Source organism: Myodes glareolus, chromosome 1 (genome assembly GCF_982192425.1).
Source record: "Myodes glareolus chromosome 1, mMyoGla1.1, whole genome shotgun sequence".
Lineage (NCBI taxonomy): Eukaryota > Metazoa > Chordata > Mammalia > Rodentia > Cricetidae > Myodes > Myodes glareolus.
Window position 1 is genome coordinate 64,682,759 of NC_142026.1, and position 10,325 is coordinate 64,693,083.

At 46.4% G+C, this 10,325-nt stretch overlaps 1 long non-coding RNA gene across 1 annotated transcript; it reads right to left on the minus strand.

The window, feature by feature from the left end:
• Window positions 1-2,023: 2,023 nt before the first annotated feature.
• On the minus strand, window positions 2,024-7,106 carry LOC125399782 (uncharacterized). The gene is made up of 5 exons (XR_015738458.1): window positions 6,556-7,106; window positions 6,291-6,425; window positions 5,127-5,194; window positions 2,473-2,567; window positions 2,024-2,093 (listed from the first exon to the last, which is right to left on the minus strand). It is a non-coding gene; the product is annotated as an uncharacterized LOC125399782 (long non-coding RNA).
• Window positions 7,107-10,325: the final 3,219 nt, after the last annotated feature.

A 10,325-nucleotide genomic window follows, 5' to 3' on the forward strand; every position in this document is an offset into this window, starting at 1 on the left:
TGTTTTTTTGTTTTTTGTTTTTTTTTGAGGCCAGGGTTTCTCTGTAGCTTTGGAGCCTGTCCTGAAACTAGCTGTTGTAGTTTAGGCTGGCCTCGAACTCACAGAGATCTGCTTGTCTCAGAAAATCTGCTTTTGTTGGGCTTGCTGGTATGTATTAGGGCATACTAGGGCGTGCACTTGGGAGTGTTAAAGAGGTAGGAGGATGCACAGAGCCTGGATTCAGGCGAGGGGAGAAGAGAAGCAGAGGGAGCTGGAGCCCTGGGTCTGTGGGGACCTGCTTGGTGGAGCTGTGTGTTGGCACCTGTGCCCGTTTCAGGGTCTGGCAGAGGGAAGGAAAGGGCACCAGAAAGGACACTGACCATCTTTTGAGTAACACCTTGAGCCTAGAAATGGAGAGAATCTGAACTGAGTCTCCTGGGGTCTGGAGACAATATGGTGCCAGGTTCACAGAATGCACTTTGTGAGAGACTGTTCCTCATGCGAGGGGACTGAGGACTCGACTCCAGGTGTGCTTCTTAGGAGCTCTGTGGCTGCTGTTCTGTGAGGCAGAGCATTTCTGTGGAGCGTGGTCCTCTCACTGCATCATAGTGGCTTTCAACTCATAGCGATCCTCCTGCCTCTGCCTCCCAAGTGCTCTTGTTTGTTTTTGAGGCAGAATCTCAGGCAGCCTAGCCTGACTGTACTGGCTGAGGTTGACCCTGAGCTCCTGATCTTTCTGCCTCTGTCTCAGAGGTGGGAGGGGGAGAGAAAGAGGGTGGAGGAGGGGTGGGGCGCAGAAGCAGAAGGAAATCCAGGACAGTGTCCAGTGACAGAAGGTAAGGGAAGTAGACATTTCAAGAAGGAAGTAGTCACGCCATCTATGCCACCTATGCCAGGTGACAGCTGGGGCACCCTGATAATAAGTGGAAGGGCAGAAAGTTAAAACCAGATCAAAGTGTATTATAAATGATGCCTAGGCTAAGGGCCAGAGGAATTTCTTTCTCTGAGGTTTGTTTAGTGACCCAAGCCTTTTGTCTGTATATATTGGTGGTAAAGGCACAAAGAGCTAATTTCCTGGGCAGCCATTCGGAAACAGTCGAATCCATCTCACGCCATGCACAGCTGATAACTTGTGATGAGGGGTGCAAGTCAGGCACAAGTGAGGGGCCACCGCACACGGCTCACGGCATTCGAAGAAACTTAAGAAAGGGTCTCCTTTGTAGCCCTGACTAGCTTGGGACTGGCTATGTAGGCAAGGCTGGTTTCAGAATAACTGATCAATTAATTCTCTATATAGCCCTGGCTGTCCTGGAACTCCATATGTAGACAACCTGACCTCAAATTCAGAGATCTGCCTACCTCTGCCTTCCAAGAGTTGGGATTAAAGGCCTCTGCACCATTACAGCTAGTAATTAAAAATATTTTTTGATTTTGATTGTGTATGTGCCTGTTTGTGTGTGTTCTTGTTTGTGGGTATGGGCATGTGAGTGAGGGTGTCCACCATGGCTAGAGCACTGGTCACCCGAGCTGGGGTTACAGGAGGTTGTGAGCCACCAACTGTAGGTGCTGGGACTGAAACCCAGAGCCTCTTCAAGAGAAGTGTATAATCTTGACATCTCTGCAGGCCACAACAATAGAAAAAATTTAATTTTTGTTTTGTTTTTATGGTCCTAGGTATTGCACCCAGAGCCTTAACCATAAAAGCCTCAACTTCAGAACTCAGGAGGCAGAGGCAGGCAGGCCAGTCTGATCTACAGAGTTAGTTCCAGGACAAAGAAACTCTGTCTTGAAAAACCAAACCAAACCAAAACTCCAAACAACAACAACAACAACAAAACAACCCACCCACCCATCCAAAGAAAAACTAATTTAGCCCAAAGTGGTAGTGAATGTGTCTGTCTGTAATCCTAGTACGTGGGAGATGGGGAGAGGAGGGTCATGGATCAAAGGGCATCCTCACTGAGGCCAGCACTACATGAGACCTCCTCTCTTTCTCTCTTTTTTTTTTTTTAAAAAAAGAAAGGTACAAAAAGATACTGCTTACCCCTTTATTTAAGAATTGGTGACACCCTCATCCTCATCTGTGGTGGGGGTGAAGAGGCTCCAACACATTCCTAGTGGAGGAAAAATTGTCAGCAGCCTTTTGGAGATGGCAGTGCAATGAATGACATGTATGTCTTCGTGCTTGCACAGCAACCCTCTTACCAGCTGCGCTGTTTCTCCAGCTCCCATTTTTTTCTTTTCCTCTTTCCATATTTTTCCCTTCCCATATCCCTCTACATTTCTTCCTTTTCCTGCTTCTGGGGCATGACTCAGTAGTATGGTAGAGTCCTTGCCTAGAATCCCTCAGTGAGGGGCTGAGGGTGTGGCTCAGTGGTAGAGCCCCTGCCTAGAATCCCCCAGTGAGGGGCTGGGGCGTGGTTCAGTGGTAGAGTCCCTGCCTAGAATCCCCCAGTGAGGGGCTGAGGCGTGGCTCAATGGTAGAGCACCTACCTAGAATCCGCCAGTGAGGGATTGGGAGCATGGTTCAGTGGTAAAACAATTGCGTATCATGTCCAAGGCCCTGGGTTTCAGGCCCACAGTGTCACCTTTTTACAAAAAGTATGAGAACATTAGATGCAGAGTCATATAAACCAAGCAATGTAGTGCACGCCTGCAATCACAACTCCAGGGAGGCTCACAAATTCAAGGTCATCTGGCTGTGTAGGGAGTTTAAGGCTAGTCTGGGCTATAAGAGACTCTGTCTCCAACAAAAACACAATGGATTTCCTCTGCCATAAACCACAGCTCTCGCTCAGGAGTTGGCACAGGATGATGGGAGGGGAAAAGCTCATTTTGGCATCAGGCTTCTTGCCTAATACCTGGGAAACTTACATGATAATCAGTGGAGAGAATGAACTCTCTCCTGGCTCCACCCCTTCACCATGCAGGTCATTCCCAGGGTGTTTGTACCCATCACCATCAATAACTCAGGCAATCTCTGCTTAAAAGATCTTTTTAATGATGATTCATGCTGCAAAGATGAAAGCTCCAGTGGGGGTTTAAATAAAATGCTGCCGGGCTGAAGAGATGGCTCAGAGGTTAAGAGCATTGCCTGCTCTTCCAAAGGTCCTGAGTTCAATTCCCAGCAACCACATGGTGGCTCACAACCATCTGTAATGGGGTCTGGTGCCCTCTTCTGGCCTGCAGGCATACACACAGACAGAATATTGTATACATAATAAATAAATAAATAAATATTTTAAAAAAATAAATAAAATGCTGCCAATCCCCAAGTGGCTGCAGCGGGCAGTGGGCCATGAGACCACCTTGCACCTGAAGTGGAGCCAAGCAGCAGGCTGCGGGTCCTGAGAGAAGCCAGTCCCAGCGCAGTTCCCCAAGTGGCTGCAGTGGACCATGAGGGGCAGTGAGTCCCAGGCAGGGAGCCGCGTGGCAGGTGAGAGACCTTGAAGGGGCAGCAAGTCCCACGAGGAGAGACAAATGGATGGGCATGCCATGAGACCGTGCTGCAGGTCTCTGAAGGTGACTGGTCCCGGGCAGGGAGCCACGTGGCGGGTGAGAGACAGAGGGATAGGCATACCATGCAGAGTGAGGTTATGTTTATTTAGTGGGTTATGGAGGGGAAAGGGGAGAAGGGGAGAAGAGCAGAGAGAGAGGCAGAGAGAGAGAGAGAGAGAGAGAGAGAGAGAGAGAGAGAGAGAGAGAGAGAGAGGAAGGAGAGGATCCACAGGAGCAGCTACCTCTCTGGGAGAGAGACAGAAAAGGAAGGGACCCAGGTTGGAAGCTGAAGATCAGCTTGCTTCAGCAGACAGGGGAGGGAGTAGGCGTGGCTTGTTTCTTAAAGGGACAGGATAGGACAGATCATAAGCATTCTTGGACATGCTAAAAATTGTGCCCATCAGGAGATGGCTCAGTAGTTGTTTCAGAGGACCCAAGTTTGGTTCCCAGCACCCACAGCCATCTGTAACCCCAGATTACAGATGGGTTCAGGGCATCCAATGTTCTCAAGTTGGTGGGCACCAGACATATACCTATGTAGTGCCTAGTGCCTACACTCTTGCAGGCAAAACATCCATACACATTAAAACCAACCAACCAACCAACCAACCAACCAACCAACCAACCAACCAACCGTCAAAATTTTCAGTTGAAGAATATGGAGTCTTTGGATGAACCTGCCAGCAGTTCCTAATTCACAGCCTACGTATCTCCTGTTCAAATCCCCATTCCTCCTGTCCTACCGTGGGAGCTCCTGGATACTCAGCCAGTCGTCACCCTGCTCTCTTCGTACCCAGAGACCACGGAGCTTTTGGGTTTCACCATACTCTCTTCCCATGCCCACTACTTTAGAAATGCGGCTTGTGCTGGAGGCTAGTTACTGCCTGTTGTGGGGAGGCCGTTAGTTTGTTTCCTGGCTACCCAGCAACTCAGACCCAAAATAATCACACAGAAGCCATATTATTTAAATCACTGATTGGCCCATTAGCTCTAGCTTCTTATTGGCTAACTCTCACATCTTAATTTTTTTTTAAAATTTATTTGTTTATTTATTTATTATGTATACAGTATTCTGTCTGTGTGTATGCCTGCAGGCCAGAAGAGGACACCAGACCTCATTACAGATGGCTGTGAGCCACCATGTGGTTGCTGGGAATTGAACTCAGGACCTTTGGAAGAGCAGGCAATGCTCTTAACCACTGAGCCATCTCTCCAGCCCCTCACATCTTAATTTAACCCATCTCCATTAATCTGTGCATCACCACTAGGTCGTGGCCTACCAGCAAAATTTCGGTGTGTCTGTTTCTGGTGGCTCCATGGTTTTTCCCTGACTCAGTTTTCTTCCTCCCAGCATTCAGTTTAGTTTTCCCCACCTAGCTAAGTTCTGCCCTGCTATAGGTCCAAAGTAGTTTCTTATTCATTAATGGTAATCACAGCATACAGAGGGGATTCCCACATCAGCTGTCAGAACAGGGAACTTGCCCACGCAGGGTCTTAGGGTCCTGGGTCTGACTCAGAAGTGGGGGTAAACATAGGTCCTGGTTCTTAAGAGAATCTTTACTTTTTTTTTTTTTTTTTGGGAGACTTAGGCTTTGGCTGAGGGCAGTGTTGATGTGAATAACATCCCATATTATTTACTGAGCACCTACCGTGGGCTCCACCCTCCTGTTGGAGGATCAAGGGCTCCAAACAAGAGAGGTTTCTGTCTTCACAGATCCTAGTGGGTGTGACAAGAAGTAAATAAAAAGCAGTAACTGTTTTAAGAAGAAATAAATTTCACACAATTACTCTGGTTGTTGGAAGGTTTCAGGCTTTCGTGAAGGGTGGGGATGGTGTGGGTGGGCGTTTGATGGGCTGGGTTCCCACAGTTCCTTCCTTTGTTCACCAGATGGCGCCATTACCCCGTTCTCCGGGCTTTCTCGCCAGCTTTTGCAAAAGCAGCTGCCGAACCCGGAAGAGTTTCTGTAGTGATTCTACCCCACAAACACCCACAGAGCACTTCGCTCCTGATAATAGCAGTGGCAATCATAATAGGAACTACCAGCTGTGTAAACTTCCTGGGCTTTATGCTGAAGTCACATATTTCAGGCTCTCCTGCTTGTCTTAATCAGCTCGAGAAGCCAGGAAGAGAGAAAGGTCAACAATCATCAGAAAAAGAGATCGACGCCATGGAGGGCTCCTTACACTGGTTAGGAACGCCTCTCCCAGATAGACTAATAGCCAGCTCGGGGAGGCGGGTTCTCCATTGACGGGCGTCATTTTTGACTTATGGAAACGTGACTACTGGTAAGGTCAGACCAATCATAAGTGAGAAGGCCGGATCTGGGGCGGAGCTGAAACTTGGGCGGTTGAACCCCTCGTGAAGGACTGGGAGGGCTGGCCGTGAGGGAAGGGCGGAGAGACCCTTAGGTGTGGACTTTTAAAGACTGGAGGAGTTGTTGGGGTGGGAAGGACTGGGGTGTGTGGGTAGTGGGGCTTGCGTTTCATCCCTAGGGTTCTAGGAAGCCACAGAGGAGTACTTCGGGATGAGAGCCATTGAGTGATTTTTGCCATCTTTGAGAAATCAGTATGGCTGTTGTTGGGAGACAGTGGAAAGAAAGTGAAGCTACTGATGTTTTTGGAGGACGCTCATAACCGTGGGAACTTCTGGAAGCCAGCTTGCATTCATAAGGGAAGCCAAAATTAGTGCGGCCAGAACGTGAGAAGACAGGGAAGATGCAGAAAGTGACCAAGTTTGTGATAGTCCTAGTGACCACTGGCGCTACTCACCCCAGTGCTGAGTCGTGCCCCTCCCCCCCGACACACACACTTACCAAAGCTGCGTGCGTGCTCTGTAGCTGGAGATCCAGGCCAGAGGAACGTGCCTTTGCAGATCTCTGCACGTCTGGGTGGGGCCTGACTTGGGGGAACTTCTCGAGAGTCAGACTGCTCCTCCGGGCATAAGGACCCTGGAAACATACAAGTAGGGGCAGGTATTTAATGCACAACACGTAAGTGTGATATGAAAACCAGATTTATCAGTGCAAAATTTCTGAGGCGGCTTAAAAAAGAGACGGAAGGCAGAAAGAGGCACCTGACCCTGCATAAACCGGACCCCGTTTGTTATTGGCAACGGCACCTAGTCCCATTCACGTGGGTAGATGAGAGAACGCCTGCAGGAAAAAGATGTCTGTGAGCCTGTATAGGAGTGGAAATGACTACAAGGTGCGTGTGTACGTGTGTGTGTGTGTGTGTGTGTGTGCACTCTCGTTATCCCTCCATTCCAGAGTCACTTTGCCTGGCTGCAAGGGAAGCTGGGAAATGTAGTCTTTTTTTTCCAGGAAACAATCATGGAAACTCAACGACATCAAGCCTCAGAACCTCAAGGGTCATAGATGTGAAGTAAAAAAACCCACATTTGCTTACTCTACCCGACCTCGGGCGAAAACTGAGGTCAGCCTGACCGTCAGGTATGCACAGCGCTCTACAGGAACCAGAACTCACGCGCCATCGCTCTGCATGGTGGCACAGCACAGCGCTTTACAGGAACCAGAACTCACGCGCCATCGCTCTACATGGTGACACAGCTGTGCCGTAATCTTATTAAAGCACACGTCCTGTCACGCTTGCTAGCAGCCATCACAAACATGTTAACGAATGGCTTTACCTTTACAACGCCCTGCTCACTCGGCTCGGGGCCTCTTAGACATGTGATCACGGGAGTGCTTGCTCCCAGCCGGAACTCTGGGGCGCAGTAAAATGTCACAAGGCATTTGTCCTGTGTTCCTTCTCTTGGGTGAGAACAACAGGACTACAACGGATGATAAGTGTGTTTGAGTCTAGGGTGAGCTCTGTGAGAGTTGGTTTAAAAAACAAACAAAAACAAACCAAAAAAAGTTAAACACTCCTCAAAATAAAAATACAACTATTACACGTCAGTTAAAGTATATCAAAATGCATTGTAAAAAAAATTCCCAGTTCCTTAATAAATGAGCAAGTAGGCAGGGAGGAAACTTCCAGCTCAATTCTGACCTGAGTACTCTGTGTCTGGCAACCAGGGCATGTAGTCTTTTCAGCAATAGGGTCTTACCTTCTGGCTCTTTTTCTCTTCAAACAGAAGAATATTTTTAGAAGAAAAAAATTTTAATAGAGGAAACGATTGTTGTAGAAAGGTAGACAGGAGACTTCATATATAGTAAAGTTTTTTTTTTGGGGGGTGGGAAGGGAGCAGGATCTCACTGTGTAGGCCAGGCTGGCCCGGAACTCACAGAGATCCCCCTGCCTCTGCCTCCTGAGTGCTGGGATTAAAGGCCTGAACCAGCATGTCAGGTTTGAGCTTTCATTTGGAATATAGTTATTTTATTAACCAATGCTTTTTACATTTTGTGATAATGAGAAAGGAACCATCAAACAAGAACAAGCCGTAAAAATTAAAAACACAAGTTTAAAAAGGGAAAGGAAATAACATTCAGAGGTCAAATGAGTTTGTCCTAAGGTAAGGGATTGTTCTAGAATGGAAATAGACTGATGAGGCAAAAGTGGCAGTCTAAACTGGAACTAATTGGTTATAATTAAAGGTTTCTAGAAATTCCCTGGGTCAAATTTCAGTGCCCCAAGATAAAACTGGGTGATGGAGTGACATTTACAAAAAACTGCCACACGGAACAGGATTTTGTCTTTGTCTTTGTATTTAATGAGTCGTTAAAGAGTTGTAGTTTGGGTGCTGGCAAGATGTCTCAATGGTTAGGAGCACCACTTGTAACAGGTGGCTCATAGTCAAACTCTTATCTCAAGCTTTGGTGAGATATAGCACACTCTTCTGGCCGCAGTTGGGACTGCACTCATATTCACATACCCCTCCCCCCCACAGAGTATTAAAAGTAATAAAGATACCTCTTTTAAAGTAAATCTAAAAGACCTTGAACTTTGTGTTTTAGTCAGATGTTAAGTTCTATGTTTTTCCACAGGTTACTGCTCTCACTTGCCAGACAGCCACAACTGGAAAAATTCTGTTAGTGTGGTTTCTCCTGCCTGGGACGTATCTGTCAAATTGCATAATAATTATGAAATACTGATTTTTGTGCGTGAGTGTGTGCGTGAATATGTGTGTGTGTGCATACATATGTGTGGGCTGGTGCTCATGAAAGTGTGTGGCAAATGAGTGTCGAGAACAGAGGTCAACCTTGGCCTTCCAAGGCCTTGATTCAAAGTGCTTGGTGTTTTCAGCCACAGAGACTCTTACAACGTTCTCAAAGAACTAATTAAAAAAAACGGGAGGGGGAACATTTACATTTCTATGAAAAAAGTAGAAAGTAGGTGTTAATTAAGCGAGTTGTATCTTCTGTTAGACAAGGCTATCTCCCTAAAGCAGGGGTTTGAACAAAATACAGACCAGGGATAGAAGTTAAAGAACATAAAGGAAACGTTTACATTTGGAGTTTACTGGCTTATAATCCTGGTAGTTATGGGAGGGGAGGAGTCTCAAGACTGGAGTGGGAGGGTGGGGGAGCAAGAGAGATCCCACCCTCTGGAATAGGCAGTATGGGGGAACAGGCTGTCTATTGATCTATGAGAGGTGGAGCCAAGTCTTCTGACCTCCCCGACTTCCTGAAGCTCACAGGAATTACGTCTAGATAAGTTAACAGTTATATTAGCATCTCCACTGTTCGCCATCAGTGCTAAAATCCTCATTGTAGAAAAAGCAGCTAATGGGTGTCTGTGAACAGCTGGAGAAGACTCATGTTTCTGAATCACAGCAAAAACTATGGCTTTGGGTTTAAAGGCAAGGACATAAGGACATTCTTTGTGTGTATGTGTGTCCATGTCCAGGGGGCTGGATATAGATTGGGGAGAGATATTTTTAGCATTATGAGAAGCATTTTCAAGTCTCTATTTGAAAGACATCCAAAGGAAATTTAAAACCTTGATAATAATAGCTCAGTGCGGGCTGGAGAGATGGCTCAGAGGTTAAGAGCACTGACTGCTCTTCCAGGGGTCCTGAGTTCAATTCCCAGCAACCACATGGTGGCTCACAACCATCTGTAATGAAATCTGTTACCCTCTTCTGGACTGCAGGCATACATGCAGGCAGAACACTGTAAACTAAATAAATAAATCTTTAAAAAAAAATAATAGCTCAGTGCTTTACCAGAGTATCAGAAGTCCATTGATCAATGTTAGAACTCTGAACCTTTGAAATCTTTGTATAATAATAGTATAGAGTAACTTGTATTTATCTTATTTTCTTAGCTCTTTGTAATTTATTTAATTTTTCATATTCTCAGGCCTTTACCTTTGTATTTATTTTAAAATATTTTCTTAGTCTCTCAGAATGTACATAAATTTAAAACCCTTTTGATTCAATCATTTACCACGAAACGCAGGTGACTGATTACTGAGAGCCATCGCTGCAAAGCAAGTTCTTTTGAGTAATAAAAGTTACATCTGAAAGTTGTTTATCATTCACTGTGAAGCCTGTTAGGAAGGACAAGCTGTCTGTGTGTTCGCTTTTCTCATCAGGAGACTTAGTAGCTCTAGACAGGCAGGGCAGATTGTCATCTGTGCAATGGGTGGCCAGGCAGCTGTTGTTAAGCTGATATAGCTACAGTCAACCATCAGAGAACCGAGGAGGATTCACAGCAGGAAGACTAATGGCCTCTATATCAACTAAAACAACAAAGACTTACAGTTACCTGGACAGTTACTCTAGGCTCTGCTGGTAGCTTTGTTGGGTACAGAGGTCAGTCTTTGGCTGTCATACAGGACATTATTGACCTTCAGCTACCAGATCCAGAAGGTCTGAGAGATTTTCCTGTGGAGAAGGCACCTGGGAGAACTGACCTCACTTTGAGGAGCCAGAGTCAACCCTA